General features: G+C 46.4%; 1 protein-coding gene across 3 annotated transcripts in view; it reads left to right on the top strand.

Moving 5' to 3' along the window:
* The window catches only part of LOC139276113 (HMG box transcription factor BBX), a 260196-nt gene that overhangs the window by 49946 nt on the left and 194051 nt on the right, over window positions 1–16199 (top strand). For all 3 annotated transcript variants that reach the window (XM_070893622.1, XM_070893623.1, XM_070893624.1), the window contains exon 2: window positions 1736–1807. The gene's annotated coding sequence lies outside the window, so the exon portion shown is untranslated. The remainder of the gene's footprint in view (window positions 1–1735; window positions 1808–16199) is intronic.

The raw sequence follows: 16199 nt of genomic DNA, 5'->3' as shown, positions 1-16199 counted from the left end.
CAATCTGTAGCAACAATCAAAATAAAATGTAAACTATCCCTTTGGCTCGGCAAGTTTATCTGATGAATATGTTCCAGGTCTGATCTCCAGTCTGTTAGCTCATCTGAGCTGGGGAAGCATGTGGGATAGGCGAATTGGCATCAGCTTCTCTGGGCTAGGAAGAGAGAAATGGGCCAGGTTTCCTGCTTCTGATCGCTATCCAATGACCATTGCAGGGATTGCTTGGGTGTACCTCCTTTGATTGAACAACACAGATTATGGGGTGATATAATAGAATGTTTAAAATTATGACAGGATGGAACAGGGTAGATAAAAGCATCATCATCATAGGCAGTTCCTCGGAGTCGAGGATGACTTGCTTCCACTCTAAAAGTGAGTTCTCAGGTGGCTGGAAGAGTCCAATGCGAGACCGACAGTCTCTGTCACATGGTGGGGCAGACAGTGGTTGAAGTAAAGGGGAGCCTGGGTTGACGCACGCTCCTTCCGCTGTCTGCGCTTGGTTTCTGCATGCTCTCGGCGACGAGACTCGAGGTGCTCAGCGCCCTCCCGGATGCTCTTCCTCCACTTTGGGTGGTCTTGGGCCAGGGATTCCCAGGTGCCGGTGGGGTGGTTGTACTTTGTCAAGGAGGTTTTGAGGGTGTCCTTGAAGCGTTCCTCTGCCCACCTGGGACTCGCTTGCCGTGACGAAGCTCCAATAGAGCGCTTGCTTTGATAAAAGCAGACTGTTGATAGTAGCTGAGGGGCTATGGATACAAGATAAAATGCAAGAACTTTAGAGCAGAGGGCAGGAGAGTTGTGAGGCTGTGGAATTAGTTTCCAGGATTAGTGGTTGAAGTAGAAGCTATGTCAATATTAGATTAGACAGATGGACGAAGGAATATGGGAATGGGTGGGTAAACATGTTCAGAACAATTTGCTGACATGGAGGTTAAACGCGAACATGGACTGGTTGGGCCGAATGCCTGTTTCCATGCTTTAACTTCTATGTATGTATGTAGAACGTAAGAATTTAAATAGGGCATCTCATTTCAAATACCAATGCATTTGAGGTCCGATCTTGAAGCCTATATGCCACTTGAGCTTGTTTGATACTGTTAGAATCAAGTTTTGTTATTGTTTGTATGGGCTGATGGAAAGAACATTTCAAATAATTTGATTGCACAATCTTTTGTTGGCAGATTGCATAGATGGATGCATTGTTGGTGTCACACGGAAGTCTGTGGTTCAGATTACTCCACCTACCAATTGAAGAGGCTGTGCGATGCATTGTGTTTGTTGTGGGGAGATGAGGAGATAAAGTAGGGTGGGATGGGAAGTCTGGGTTTTAAAGAGCTTTGACGAGAAAGTGCGTTATGTATTTAACCCCTTGTAACCTGTATGACACTTGACCACCAGTGGGCCCACCTGTTGGAGTCCCAAGGGATCCCAGCATCCCTAGGGAACACTGTATATAAGCAGGCCGCCCACTAGGTACCTGCACTCTGGAGTCTTATTAAAGGAGCTAAGGTCACAACTGCTCATTGTACACAGTACTCAGTTTCATCCTTTATTATGAGTGTACCAGAGTGTGTGGAGCTTAAATATTTCCAATGATGTATATTGCAGTTGTTGAGATAGTACAGGGTCGTACCTGTACTGCACAGGTATATAAGTCTCATTATAACACTCGCCACATTATGCATCTTGCATGTTCTGTTGAATGATTCATTCCATAATAATATCTGTTTCTTTATAGGTCGTGATCAGGTGAGAAGGATTTTGGAAAAGCTTCATCTTCATCACATCAATTCCCATTTCCATTGTTTGGGTAAGAAAAATGCAAAGCTTTTTGATGCACAACTCCATCTAGAGTAAACCTCCTTACTGCAGACTCATGGAGTCTGGCAGAATACTTTTTGTTAGGGGTTCATCTTATTGAACTATTCTATTGACTGTAGAGCTATGGCAGGGATCAAGATGATTGCACTGCAGAGGTTTGTAATAATGGAGCTTGTTATGAAAAGGTTTGCCCTATATTCCATTCATCAATTTTGTGTTAAAAGCTATCGCTGTCAGAAGTTGTAAATCATACACTGAAATTTAAGATATTGCGGTACATATGTTTTGTTTTTCTTCGGAGCTGCGACCTGTATTCTGTTCTTTTCAAAGAAAAAAAAATCAAATATTTCTTAAAGTTGCCCTGTGTGAAGTTGGGGTGGGGAAGGAAGTGATGAGGGTAATCCATAAATTGTGGTTGATCTAGAAGTTAACACAAAGGAACATTTTTGGCAGATCTTTGAGGAAGAAAAGAAAATGCACAGAAATCCCAAAGAACACTTGAAGGCCCCAAGTTTCTACATGATTTGCTCCTGATTTTTAGGAGCAACTGGTGTAGAACGGAGTATCTTATAAATCGGAATTCTCGTCATTTAGTTTGCTCCAGTTCTAGAACAGTTTCACTTTGGAACAGAATTTTTTTTTTCAAAAGGGGGCGTGTCCGGCCACTTACGCCTGTTTTCAAAGTTTCGTCAGTGAAAACTTACTCCAAACTAACTTAGAATGGAGTAAGTGAAGATTTTTGTACGCTCGAAAAAACCTTGTCTACACTTTAGAAATTCAGGCGTAGGTTACAAATCAGGTGTAGGGAATGGGGGGTGGGGGTTTAAAGGGAAGTTTACAAACATTAAACACTTCAGTTTTACAAATAAAGAGCCATCATCAATAATAAATGATAAATACATCAATAAATCAATCAAAAAAAAAAGAAATAATAAAAAAAAAAGTCAATAAATAAAACATTTTCTACTTACCGACTGCAGCACCGGGAGCCCTCCAACAGCATGCTGGGATGCCCCCCTCAGTGTGTCTCTGTCAGTGTCTCTATCTCTCTGTCTGTCTGTGTGTCTCTCATTCTCTGTCAGTGTCTGTGTTTCTGACAGCAAGGGGAGGGGGGGAGCAGAGGGAGGGAAGGGGGAGGATGGGGAGATGGGGAGGGGGGGAAAGGAGATGGGGAGGGGGGGGGAAAGGAGATGGGGAGGGGGGGGGGAAGGAGATTGGGAGGGGGGGGAAAGGAGATTGGGTGGGAGGGGGGGAAAGGAGATTGGGTGGGAGGGGGGAAAGGAGATTGGGTGGGAGGGGGGGAAGGAGATTGGGTGGGAGGGGGGGAAGGAGATTGGGTTGGGGGGGGGAGGAGATTGGGGAGTGTGGGGGGGAAGGAGAAGGGAGAGGGAGGCTGAAGGGGCTGGGCCCGAGACTTCGGGCAGGGCCCGTCCCCAGCACCAGATTTACAGGTAGGTGGCGTTGGGTCGGGTCGGGGGGGTGGTGGGAGGGAGGTCAGTTCGGTTCGGGTCGGGGGGAGGGAGGGAGGGGGAGGGAGGTCAGGTCGGATCCAGTCCGGGGGGGTGGGAGCGGGTGTCGGGTCGGGTCGGGTCCGGGGGCGGGTGTCCGGTCCGGAGGGGTGGAGCGGGTGTCAGGTCCGGTCATGGGAGGGGGGGGGGTGGGGAAGCGGGCGGGTGTCGGGTCCTTCTGTCATAGGAGAGAGAGTGGAGAGCACCAGTTCCCACTGTCACCGGACTGAGAGTGGAGAGCCCCAGTTCCAACTGTCACAGGACGGGAGAGTGGAGCGCACCAATTCTAACTTTCACAGGACAGAGAGTGGAGAGCACCAGTTCCAACTGTCACAGGACAGAGAGTGGAGGGCATCAGTTCCCACTGTCACAGGACGGGAGAGTGGAGAGCACCAATTCTAACTTTCACAGGACAGAGAGTGGAGAGCACCAGTTCCAACTGTCCCAAGATGGGAGAGTGGAGAGCACCAGTTCCCACTGTCACAGGACAGGAGAGTGGAGAGCACCAGTTCCAACTGTCACAGGACAGAGAGTGGAGGGCATCAGTTCCCACTGTCACAGGACGGGAGAGTGGAGAGCACCAATTCTAACTTTCACAGGACAGAGAGTGGAGAGCACCAGTTCCAACTGTCCCAAGATGGGAGAGTGGAGAGCACCAGTTCCAACTGTCACAGGACAGGAGAGTGGAGAGCACCAGTTCCAACTGTCATAGGACGGGGGAGTGGAGAGAACCAGTTCCAACTGTCACAGGACGGGAGAGTGGAGCGCACCAATTCTAACTTTCACAGGACAGAGAGTGGAGAGCACCAGTTCCAACTGTCACAGGACTGAGAGTGGAGAGCACCAGTTCCAACTGTCACAGGACGGGAGAGTGGAGAGCACCAGTTCCCACTGTCATAGGACTGAGAGTGGAGAGCACCAGTTCCCACTGTCACAGGACGGGAGAGTGGAGAGCACCAGTTCCCACTGTCACAGGACGGGAGAGTGGAGAGCACCAGTTCCCACTGTCACAGGACGGGAGAGTGGAGAGCACCAGTTCCCACTGTCACAGGACGGGAGAGTGGAGAGCACCAGTTCCCACTGTCACAGGACAGGAGAGTGGAGAGCACCAGTTCCCACTGTCACAGGAGCATCCAGTCGTGTCCCGGTAACTGCCCCCAAAGGAAGTGGAGTGTGGGAAATTGCACTCCGCTTCCATTGAGGAGTGGTAAGCCAATTCTGCGGCGGGAGCAGGACTTCCACGCTGGGGGCTAAAATTCCCGGCCCCAGAAGGTTACCGCCCCCAAGATGGGAGCCTGTGCGGGGAGGCAGAGGGAAGTTGAGGGGAGACGGGGGCGGGGGATGGAGGGGAGAGTGGTGGAGGTGGGGAGCGGAGAAACCCACGGCGGGGGACAGGAGGGGGGGCCACATTGCAGCGGAGGTCTGGGGGGGGGGGCGTCGAAGTGTGTTGGAGGGGCGGGCCTGGGGGCTCTGTGCCTCGGTGCGGGGAGTGTTCAGAGTGGGGTGGACGGGTTGACTGCGCAGATGGCGATTGGTGGATGTGGTGTGGTTGGCGTCGCGGGGGCGTGGCTCCGGGGTGGCCGGGGCTGGGGGCTCGACATCTGAGGGTGTTCGGCATTTGGGAAGGATTCTGACGGGACGGGGCGGGTTGGGTGCGGGGGGAGTGTTCCCGCTGCTGGGTGGGTCCGGAGCCGGTGGGGTGCACGCTCTTGGGAATGGGGGGTGGGCTGTTTGGGGCTGGGATTGGGAGAGACTTCTTCACTCGGGGAGTTGTTGGCCTGTAGGGTTCCCTGCCGTGGAGAGTTGTTGATGCCAGTTCATTGGATGTGGTCCTTGCGGCTGGGGGAGTCGGGGGTTGTGGGGGGGGAGATGCTGGGGTGGGTGATCAGCCATGATCTTGTTGCATGGCGGTGCAGGCTCGAAGGGCCGAATGGCCTACTCCTGCACCTATTTTCTATGTCCGGTCCGGAAGCGGGAGTCGAGTCGGGCCGGGAGGAAGCAGGAGCTTGCCGTGGGAGGAGCCTTATTCACGCAGCTCCAGTGAGGCCATTCGGCCAGGGCTAGGGGCTGTGTGCTTCGGCCCCTCCCACACAGTTTCGGGCGCCTGGAGCTACTGCACTTGCGTGCCCACTGTAGCGCGCATGTGCAGAGGTCCCGGCACTGTTTTCGGCGCAGGGACCTGGCTCCGCCCCCTACAGCTCCTGCTGCGCTGCGCCGAGGGCCAGTGGATCTGCAGGGAGGTAGAGAATATGGAGGGTTTTTTTAGGCGCACTTTGTGGCGCGAAAAACGGGCGTCCAGGTCAGGACTGCGCCGTTCTAGGCGCGGCTCGAAACTTGGGCCCGAAGTTTCTAACAACAACACTTTGAGTGCAATTAAAAATTAACATAAGTAGAATCAGCTTAAACTGAACACAAGTATCACAAAACTCCATTTACACTGCAGTGTCTCAATTAAACAACAATGTTATTTCTATTAGCCTTCTAAGCACAAGTCTTGTATTTAGCACAGACAAATTGTGAAATACACGTCTCAGATCGCTGTGTCCACAAACATAATACTTGGAGGGGGAAAAGAATCATTTTAGGTGTTCTTGTTTAAACAGTAGAAATCCTCCAACGGTGTTTGGTTATATAGTTTCCAGTAATCGGTTGAAGTCTGTCACTTTAACTAGAAAGCTGTTCCTATTTTAATGTCACACTTGTCGTAATACAGGTATTAAGACAAGTGTGACAACAGGATTCAGCACATACAAAATTCAGATCAGATCAAATGAAACAAGGTCTTAAAATCACACTGTTCATAGCTTTATTTTGTTTTTCTTTATCCATTTTATTCAAGTGAATTTGTTTTCAGCTATTCTTCCCTGTGCAAATAGCCATGGTGTTAAACTAATGATTGTTCTACACATTTTCTTTTTTAATTAACATTTTCTCAGTGGAATAGTGTTACTATATTACAAAAGCAAAATACTGCAGATGCTGAAACCTGAAATAAAAACAGAAAATGCTGGAGATATTCAGGTCTGGCAGCATTTGTGGAGAAAGAAACAAGAGTTAATTTTTCAGGTCGATGACCCTTCAAATGGTAATGTGCTGGATTAATATTTCAGTGAAGGAGAGATCCTTAATAATAGGGACATATACTGCAAATATATCTGATGTACTCAGAACCTAAACATTTACAGTGTACTGCCGTTTTGGAACTGCTACTTTTATCTAAAAGGCAGGACATAGAAGTGGTAAATACAAATTCTTTGTGTTAAACAATGTAGAAAGCCTTCCTGGTAAGTAAAACAACAAAATAAAATTGATTTGCATTGGTTGAAATTAGTGCAATTGCCTTCACTATTTAACTTTTTACCTTGACAAGTACAGGCTGAGCCTCCCTTATCCAGAACCACCCCTCGTCCAGAACCATTCTCGGCCACCGAGTGGCACAAGCGCAGAATGCCGACATGAACAAATTGAAGTCCTTCCTCGCTGCCGACTCCTGCAATCGCTGGCCTGACCCCACGATCCCCCCCTGCACACATGATCTCTCTGCCGCACTCCCAGCCCCAAGCCGGCCAGCCCCAATATCCCCTTGCCCATGTACCTGTACCATCCAATTTAACGTGACCACCCCTCATCCGGAAAAATCCCTTATCCAGGTCCCAAGGGTTCCGGGTATGGGAGGTTCAAGCTGTATACATATGATCATTGTATTATATTACCATTTTAGAAATGGATAAAATGCAAGTAAAGCTTTTCAGAAGAACTTTACAATTGCATTCATTCTCAGCCATGTAGTAGCACTATTCTACTGAGAAAATTTTAATTAAAAAAGCAAATGTGTGAAACGGTCATTAGTTTACCACCATGGCTATTGGCACAGGGAGAAATAGCTGAAATAATTCTTATAAATGCAAGTTGTTGACCATAGTTTTGCAGAATATACACTGTGCACTTAGCTGAAACCCATACTGCACAGTGCTTGTAAGCAGATCTTGCTTCTGACATATGCGGCTAAGTTGATTCTCTGGTGGTGGTGGGGAGAGATGAAGTGAGTGCACAGTGGGGAGACATGTCCCTTTTACCTGCAAAGCAATATGGAGACTGCCTCAACGAGAGCGATTGCGTTATGCCTCCCAATTATACACTTAAAGTTCTATTCCCTACAAGCACTTTGTTTCCGTACCTATTCAGGCACACCAGACTTCTCGTGCACAACAGATCTGTTCCATGACTGTACTGGCTAGCTGTGATTTTGACTCTAAGGATGAATTTAGGGAAGATACATCTATGCAGGTGTAAAAATAATTTTTTTCTTCCATAATTTATAATTATCGATGTGACAATAAAGCTTTGGATTTTTTTTGGCATTGAAACAGACTAGTTAAATTTTACTAAAAGAAACAATTGATTATTTAAAGGACTTAAATTATGTATTGTAGCAAAGTATTGTATGCAGAATCTAATGGTAAAGCTAAAGCTGTAATATCCAGCGTATTGGAGGTGGATTAATAAAAGAAAAGTAACCAAACAATTGGGATGGATATTTGTGCCGATTGTCTTTTTTTCTCCATGGACACATCTAAGTCTTGAGCGGATAAAATTTACTCTGCCATTTGCAGTGAAATCACAAACACGTTCATGATTTTTCTGTAATTAGCACACACAGGAAATTTTACATTAATTTGTTTTTTTGTTGATTTTAACTTTTTAGCTAGTTTGTAAAATTAATTTTAAATTATGTTGTCACCTTTGGCAGACTTGTTGATGGTTTTACTTTAGAAAGAAAGAACTTGGATTTCTGTAATACCTTTCACCACCTTTGGATGTCTCAATGAAGTCTATCTTTTAACGTGGAGTCGCGATTGTAATGTAGGGAAATGCAGCAGCCAATTTAAACACCGCAAGGTCGCACAAACAGCAGTTGCTGAAATGTAGTTTTGTTCACCTGAGCTGGGCACTATGTGATCAGCAGGAATGTCAATGATCCGTTTACCAATATCACATTGGGAAGTCTACTAAATTTTCATCCAAACGTCTTGCAGATTAAAGGTCTTGCAGATTATTAGACTGTGATAGAAATATGTTCCAAATACCATACTTCAACCCATTATGAACTGACTTTATCTTTATTATTTGCTAAGTAATTGTACCATCAGGAACTTGTTGTAGCACTCTCTGTTTCTATGTGCTGTCTTACATGTAAATGCATCTATTAGTTTTAACCTGGACATAAACGGCTGGCTGTAGGATATTTGCCACTCTTCAGAGAAAATGAGTGAACATGTGTGTTCTCTTTGTTGCAACATACTGTAGTTAACACGTAGGGCTAGAAATCGCTGGAAAAATAATGGTGAATTAACAGCATTTGGCATTATTAGTGTTACAATTCCAGCAATTTGCGGTGAATAGGAGCTATGCCACAAATTCCGATTCTCCACATATCGTTGGATGATTTGCGCCGCTCCGCTGTTGCTCTTGATAAAACCGAAGTTGTAATCTCGCCATGAGACCCTCCCCCCCCCCCCCGCCATTGAAATTAATTACGTGTCATGAAATTGCTTGATTTACGCTGTTAATGCGAATTAATCTCAGCGCAGTCATTTAGAACTGATATTTAACTCGTAAGGATCTTGTTAATGACATGATTTTTGGTCCTGATATGACACTCGTCTAGAAAGAGACCAATGAAGCTGTGGTGCCTTACTCCAACTGGCAGTACAATTTTCCTACAGGTTTTTTGAAGTTTTTATCTGCCTTGGCAGTATTACCACCCATCCAGCTGTTAGTGCAGGAAGGCAGTAGTTTTCAGGATGGAAAGCTGTTTCGACACTCAAAAATGAAAATTCAGAAAATAATTCTGGCGCAAAATATATGAATAATTTGAGTGTAGCATGCTTGGGAGGAAAAAAGGTGATTTCGGATCTATGGTTCCTCGGATGGTGGAAAGTGAACGAGTGACCTTGGTCTCTTTTCATCAAGCAATTCCTGTGTTCCTGTGAAATCAGTTCCATTGTGCCTGATCATGATAGACATGCCCACTGGTTTCCTACTTCATGGGTCAAGCATGTTTTTACATTTCACACACCTACCCTGCCATTCACTCATGAACTTTTCAAGGATCAATACAATTCCCAAATGTAACTTGGTTACAGTATCCTCTTCGGCTTGTTCTTTCTAATTTTTTTAAACTTTTGATTTCTGTTTCTTTCTCTCTCTCCCTCAATCCACTCTCTTTCCCCTCCCTTTTTGTATCCAATTTGACTCTATTTCACCCAATTCCTTCTGCGCCATTCACTTTTTATTTCTCATCCTTTCCTTTCATTGGTTGAGGAGATAGACCATCGGGCACGACGTTCATGTGCTCCCTGATGTTTCATTGATATCACTGTGCCATTATTGCTTCGACATTCCAGCAAATATAATGCGATCTGATAGGTCAGCTAAAAAGTCTAATTAATGTCACCTGCTGTGAGAGGCACCATTGCAGTAATTTCTGGCCCCTAATTTTTAGTCCTATCCCACTCATAGTGGCAGATTTTGACTGTTACGAGACTTTGGCTCAGATTTTCTGTTCAGTGGCGAACGAATGGCGCCAGCTGTTTATTACATGTAAACTTGCCCATAGACATTCTATGGGCTTTTGTTCTGAAACTTGCATTCGTTAGAAATTCAAAACAGTGCAGCACACTCTATAGGGAATCTGGGACCTGCGTGAACAGGGCAAGCAACTGTGTATCTCCTTCACCAATCAGATTGAAGAATCCTTACTGAGACGTGCAGGCCAGAGTTTTGCCAACCTGGGTGGGTCCGTGGCGGGTCGCAACCCGCTGCTGGCTCCATCCCGCTGTTGAAAATGAACCTGCCTTAATGTGGCCTATTAAGCCTGCCCAGGGCATTACCTGGCCCAATGAGATGGAGCGAGTCTGGTTATGTGATTCATGATGCGTTTTCAGCCGGGGGATCCTTAAAGGGACCATGGCCATAATGTCATTGATTTAAATGGATTTAAATGTCAATGTAACATAATGCAGTCAGTGCACTGCAGCATTGGAGTGCTGCAAACACTGACAATGACTGCACAGACGCAGAGGGTTGCAACCAGGTTCTCCAATGACTCCCTCCACCTGCACGCAGGGAGGTCCTCTTCCCTTCCCATGGGCGGAAGAGACCTCCCCAGGACAGCAAGATAGCCTGGTTGCAGATTGCAGAGGAGGCCACAAGCAGGGATGTGGCCAGGAGGACCAGGCTGAAGTGCAGCAAACCTTTCAATGATCTCATTAGATCAGGAAATGTTAGTACAAAGCCACACTTAACTGCATCCTGCTGTGTGTCTCATCACATCCCCATCACTCTGCATTTCCTACTCTACCCCTGCACATTCTTACTCACACTAACTTACTTTGCACTTTCACCCATCCCACTCCATCTACATTATCACATCCCCATCTCACAAACCACCCCTCACACTCGCCCTCATCCGAGTGCAATCATACCAACTAACAACACACGAGGATAGCCACTTGGGTGTTTTATCCAATGTTTATGTAAAGTTTTTGTTAATGTGTCAAGCATAAAAATATTTATTTTCAACACTTCCTGATCCTGGACAGATTTGTGTGCACTTTTGAACGTAAGAGCATAAGAAATAGGAGCAAGAGAAGGCCATTTGGTCCCTCGAGCATGCTCTGCCACTCAATAAGATCATGGCTGATCTAATCCCGGACTCAGCTCCACAATCCCGCCCGCTCCCCATAACCCTTGACTCCCTTAGCATTCAAAAATCTGTCTATCGCCACCTTAACGAGCAGGGTAACTCGGACAGCAACTTCATGATTTCCACATTTAATTGTGCATGCGCGATCGCTGGAAGTTGCTGTCCTATTTACACTCATAACAGTGAACGCTGATAGCCTCACAGTTACATAGAAACATAGAAAATAGGTGCAGGAGTAGGCCAGTCGGCCTCTCGAGCCTGCATCGTTATTCAATAAGATCATGGCTGATCATTCCCTCAGTACCCCTTTCCTGCTTTCTCTCCATACCCATTGGTTCCCTGAGCCGTAAGGGCCATATCTAACTCCCTCATGAATATATCCAATGAACTGGCATCAAAAACTCTCTGCGGCAGGGAATTCCATAGGTTAACAACTCTCTGTGTGAAGAAGTTTCTCCTCGTCTCAGTCCTGAACGGCCTACCCCTTATCCTAAGACTATGTCCCTTGGTTCTGGACTTCCCCAACATCGGGAACATTCTTCCCGCATCTAACCTGTCCAGTCCCGTCAGAATCTTATACGTTTCTATGAGATCCCCTCTCATCCTTCTAAACTCCAGTGAATGGAGGCCCAGGTGATCCAGTCTCTCCTCATATGACAGTCCAGCCATCCCGGGAATCAACCTGGTGAACCTTTGCTGCACTCCCTCAATAGCAAGAATGTCCTTCCTCAGATTAGGAGACCAAAACTGAACACAATATTCCAGGTGAGGCCTCACTAAGGCCCTGTACAACTGCAGCAAGACCTCCCTGCTCCTATACTCAAATCCCCTAGCTATGAAGGCCAATATACCATTTGCTGCCTTCACCGTCTGCTGTACCTGCATGCCCACTTTCAGTGACTGATAAACCATGATACCCAGGTCTCGTTGCACCTCCTTTTCCTAATCTGCCGCCATTCAGATGATCTGCCTTCGTGTTTTTGCTCCCAAAATGGATAACCTCACATTTATCCACAGTATACTGCATCTGCCATGCATTTGCCCACTCATCTAACCTGTCCAAGTCACCCTGCAGCCTCTTAGCGTCCTCCTCACAGCTCACACCGCCATCCAGTTTAGTGTTATCTGCACACTTGGAGATATTACACTCAATTCCTTCATCTAAATCGTTAATACATATTGTAAAGAGCTGGGGTCCCAGCACTGAGCCCTGCGGCACTCCACTAGTCACTGTCTGCTATTCTGAAAAGGACCCGTTTATCCCGATTCTCTGCTTCCTGTCTGCCAACCAGTTCTCTATCCACGTCATTACCCCCAATACCATGTGCTTTTGATTTTGCACTCCAATCTCTTGTGTTGGACCTTGTCAAAAGCCTTTTGAAAGTCCAAATACACCATATCCACTGCTTCTCCATTGTCCACTCTGCTAGTTACATCTTCAAAAAATTCCAGAAGATTCGCCAAGCATGATTTCCTTTTCATAAATCCATGCTGACTTGGTCCGATCCTGTCGTTGCTTTCCAAATGCGCTGCTATTTCATCCTTAATGATTGATTCCAACATTTTCCCCACTACTGATGTCAGGCTAACTGGTCTATAATTACCCATTTTCTCTCTCCCTCCTTTTATAAAAAGTGGTGTTACATTAGCTACCCTCCAGTTCATAGGGACTGATCCAGAGTCGATAGACTGTTGGAAAATGATCACTAATGCATCCACTATTTCTAGGGCCACTTCCTTAAGTACTCTGGGATGCAGGCTATCAGGCCCCGGGGATTTATCAGCCTTCAATCCCATCAATTTCCCTAACACAATTTCCCGCCTAATAAGGATATCCTTCAGTTCCTCCTTCTCACTGGACCCACTGTCCCCTAGTACATTCGGAAGGTAATTTGTGTCTTCCTTCATGAAGACAGAACCGAAGTATTGGTTCAGTTGGTCTGCCATTTCTTTGTTCCCCATTATAAATTCACCTGAATCTGACTGCAAGGGACCTACATTTGTCTTCACTAATCTTTTCCTCTTCACATATTTATAGAAGCTTTTGCAGTCAGTTTTTATGTTCACTGCAAGCTTCCTCTTGTACTCTATTTTCCCCCTCTTAATTAAACCCTTAGTCCTCCTCTGTTGAATTCTAAATTTCTCCCAGTCCTCAGGTTTGTTGCTTTTTCTAGCCAATTTATATGCCGCTTCCTTGGCTTTAACATTATCCTTAATTTCCCTTGTTAGCCATGGTTGAGTCACCTTCTCCGTTTTATTTTTACTCCAGACAGGGATGTACAATTGCTGAAGTTCATCCATGTGATCTTTAAATGTTTGCCATTGCTTATCCACCGTCAACCCTTTAAGTATCCTTTGCCAGTCTATTCTAGCCAATTAACACCTCATTACCGTTGAAGTTACTTTTCCTTAAGTTCAGGACCCTATTATCCGAATTAACTGTGTCACTCTCCATCTTAATAAAGAATTCTACCATATTATGGTCACTCTTCCCCATGGGGCCTCGCACAACAAGATTGCTAATTAGTCCCTTCACATTACACATCACCCAGTCTAGGATGGCCAGCTCCCTAGTTGGTTCCTCGATATATTGGTCGAGAAAACCATCCCTTATACACTCCAGGAAATCCTCCTCCACCGCATTGCTACAGGTTTGGTTAGCCCAATGAATATGTAGATTAAAGTCTCCCATGATAACTGCTGTACCCTTATTGCACACATCCCTTATTTCTTGTTTGATGCTGTCCCCAACCTCACTACTACTGTTTGGTGGTCTGTACACAACTCCCACTAGCGTTTTCTGCCCTTTGGAATTCCGTAGCTCCACCCATACCGATTCCACATCATCCAGGCTAATGTCCCTCCTTACTATTGCATTAATTTCCTCTTTAACCAGCAATGCCACCCCGCCTCCTTTTCCTCTCTGCAGATCCTTCCTAAATGTTAAATAGCCCTGGATGTTGAGTTCCCAGCCCTGGTCACCCTGGAGCCATGTTTCCTTGATGCCAATTACATCATATCCATTAACCGCTGTATGCGCAGTTAATTCGTCCACCTTATTCCGAATACTTCTCACATTGAGGCACAGAGCCTTCAGGCTTGTCTTTTTAACACACTTTGTCCCTTTTTAGAATTTTTCTGGAATGTGGCCCTTTTTGTTTTTTGCCTTGGGTTTCTCTGCCCTCCACTTTACTACTATTCTTTCTATCTTTTACTTCTGCCTCCATTGTATTTCCCTCTGTCTCCCTGCATAGGTTCCCATCCCCCTGCCATGTTAGTTTAACTGCTCCCCAACAGCACTAGCAAACAATCCCCCCAGGACATTGGTTCCAGTCCTGCCCAGGTGCAGACCGTCCGGTTTGTACTGGTCCCACCTCCCCCAGAACCGGTTCCGATGCCCCAGGAATTTGAATCCCTCGCTGCTGCACCACTCCCCAAGCCACGTATTCATCTGAGCTATCCTGCGATTCCTACTCTGACGAGCACGTGGCACTGGTAGCAATCCTGAGATTACTACTTTTGAGGTCCTACTTTTTAATTTAGCTCCTAGCTCCCTACATTCGTCTCGCAGGACCTCATCCCATTTTTTACCTATATCATTGGTACCTATATGCACCACGACAACTGGCTGTTCACCCTCTCTTTTCAGAATGTCCTGCACCCGCTCCGAGACATCCTTGACCCTTGCACCAGGGAGGCAACATACCATCCTGGAGTCTTGGTTGCGGCCGCAGAAACGCCTATCTATTCCCCTTACAATCGAATCCCCTATCACTATAGCTCTCCCACTCTTTTTTTCCTGCCCTCCTGTACAGCAGAGTCACCCACGGTGCCATGAACTTGGCTGCTGCTGCTCCCACCTGATGAGTTATCCCCCTCAACAGTACCCAAAGCGGTGCATTTGATTTGCAGGGTGTTGACCGCAGGGGACCCCTGCACTACCTTCCTTGGACTGATCTTCCTGCTGGTCACCCATTTACTATCTGGCTGTGTACCCTTTTCCTGCGGTTAAGACCAACTCGCTAAATGGCTATTCACCGCAACATCCAGGCCTTTGTCTCCTTATGGAAATTGTTGCTTTGTTGTGAACATAAGTATTGTGAGAAAACCTAAACTATAACAATTACAATAGATGTAGATTACAACTCGCGCAGCCTGGTTGCACACTGCACAGGAGGGCACAAGCAGGGATGTGGTCAGGAGGACTTGGCTCCAGTGGCGCAAACCTTTTGATGATCTCAGTAGATCACGTAATGTTACTGCAAAGCCACACCCGTCCTGCTGTGCCACTTGTCACATCCCCATTCCTTCCACATGCCTTCCCTATCCTACTCCTGCACATCCTTACACAACTTACCTTGCAGCTCCACCCATCTTCCTCTCTCTTATCTACATTATCACTTCCCCATCTCACTAGCCACCCCTCACACTAAACCTCATCTTAGTGCAATCATACCAACTAACAACACAAGGTTAGGCACTTGTGTGTTTTCACCACTGTTCATTTCAAGTTTCTGTTAATGTGTTGTCAAACATTGAAATCTTTATTTTCAACACTTTGTGTTCTTGGACAGATTTGTGTGCACCTTTTTCAGTGGCTTAATGAGTTGCAATAAATGGTGAGACATAGGTATCTACCTGCACAATGGCGATGAGTGTGAAATAAATTGCTTGGGCATTGTCGGGATGCTTTATGGTGTTCGTGTGAGGTGCTGTCAACCTGGCGCATCATGTGGCAGTCAGGGTGTACAGCATCAAGTGAAGTAAATCTGGCCACGTTGAGGCTATCCCGGGCAGCAATGTGGTCGGGTGCTGATGCCCTAGGTCCTGTGCAGCATCAGTTGATTGCAGAGAAGTTTGGTGGTGGTCATGCTGCTGGTGTGCCTGGTGCTAATGGTGCTGGGGCTGATCGTGGTGGATTCTGAGGACCAAGGTGAGATAGTTTCATTGGGCACCGATGCTAAGGTAATAATGGCAGGTGAATTTGAGATGACAGAGTGATCTGTCAATGGTGAGACCAGTTGTCCAATGTGGTGACTCTGGATAGGGAGATTGCTCTGAAGACTTGCAAGCTGCATAAAGCACAATGTGCCTTCCAAATGCAGTAAGCAAGAGATTCTGATCTTGGAATGTGAACAGTTGTGAGATGGGAGCTTTCATAGTAC

This window comes from Pristiophorus japonicus, chromosome 11 (genome assembly GCF_044704955.1).
Source record: "Pristiophorus japonicus isolate sPriJap1 chromosome 11, sPriJap1.hap1, whole genome shotgun sequence".
NCBI lineage: Eukaryota > Metazoa > Chordata > Chondrichthyes > Pristiophoridae > Pristiophorus > Pristiophorus japonicus.
Note: the sequence above shows the minus strand (reverse complement) of the source record. Positions and strands in the feature narration are given on the sequence as shown.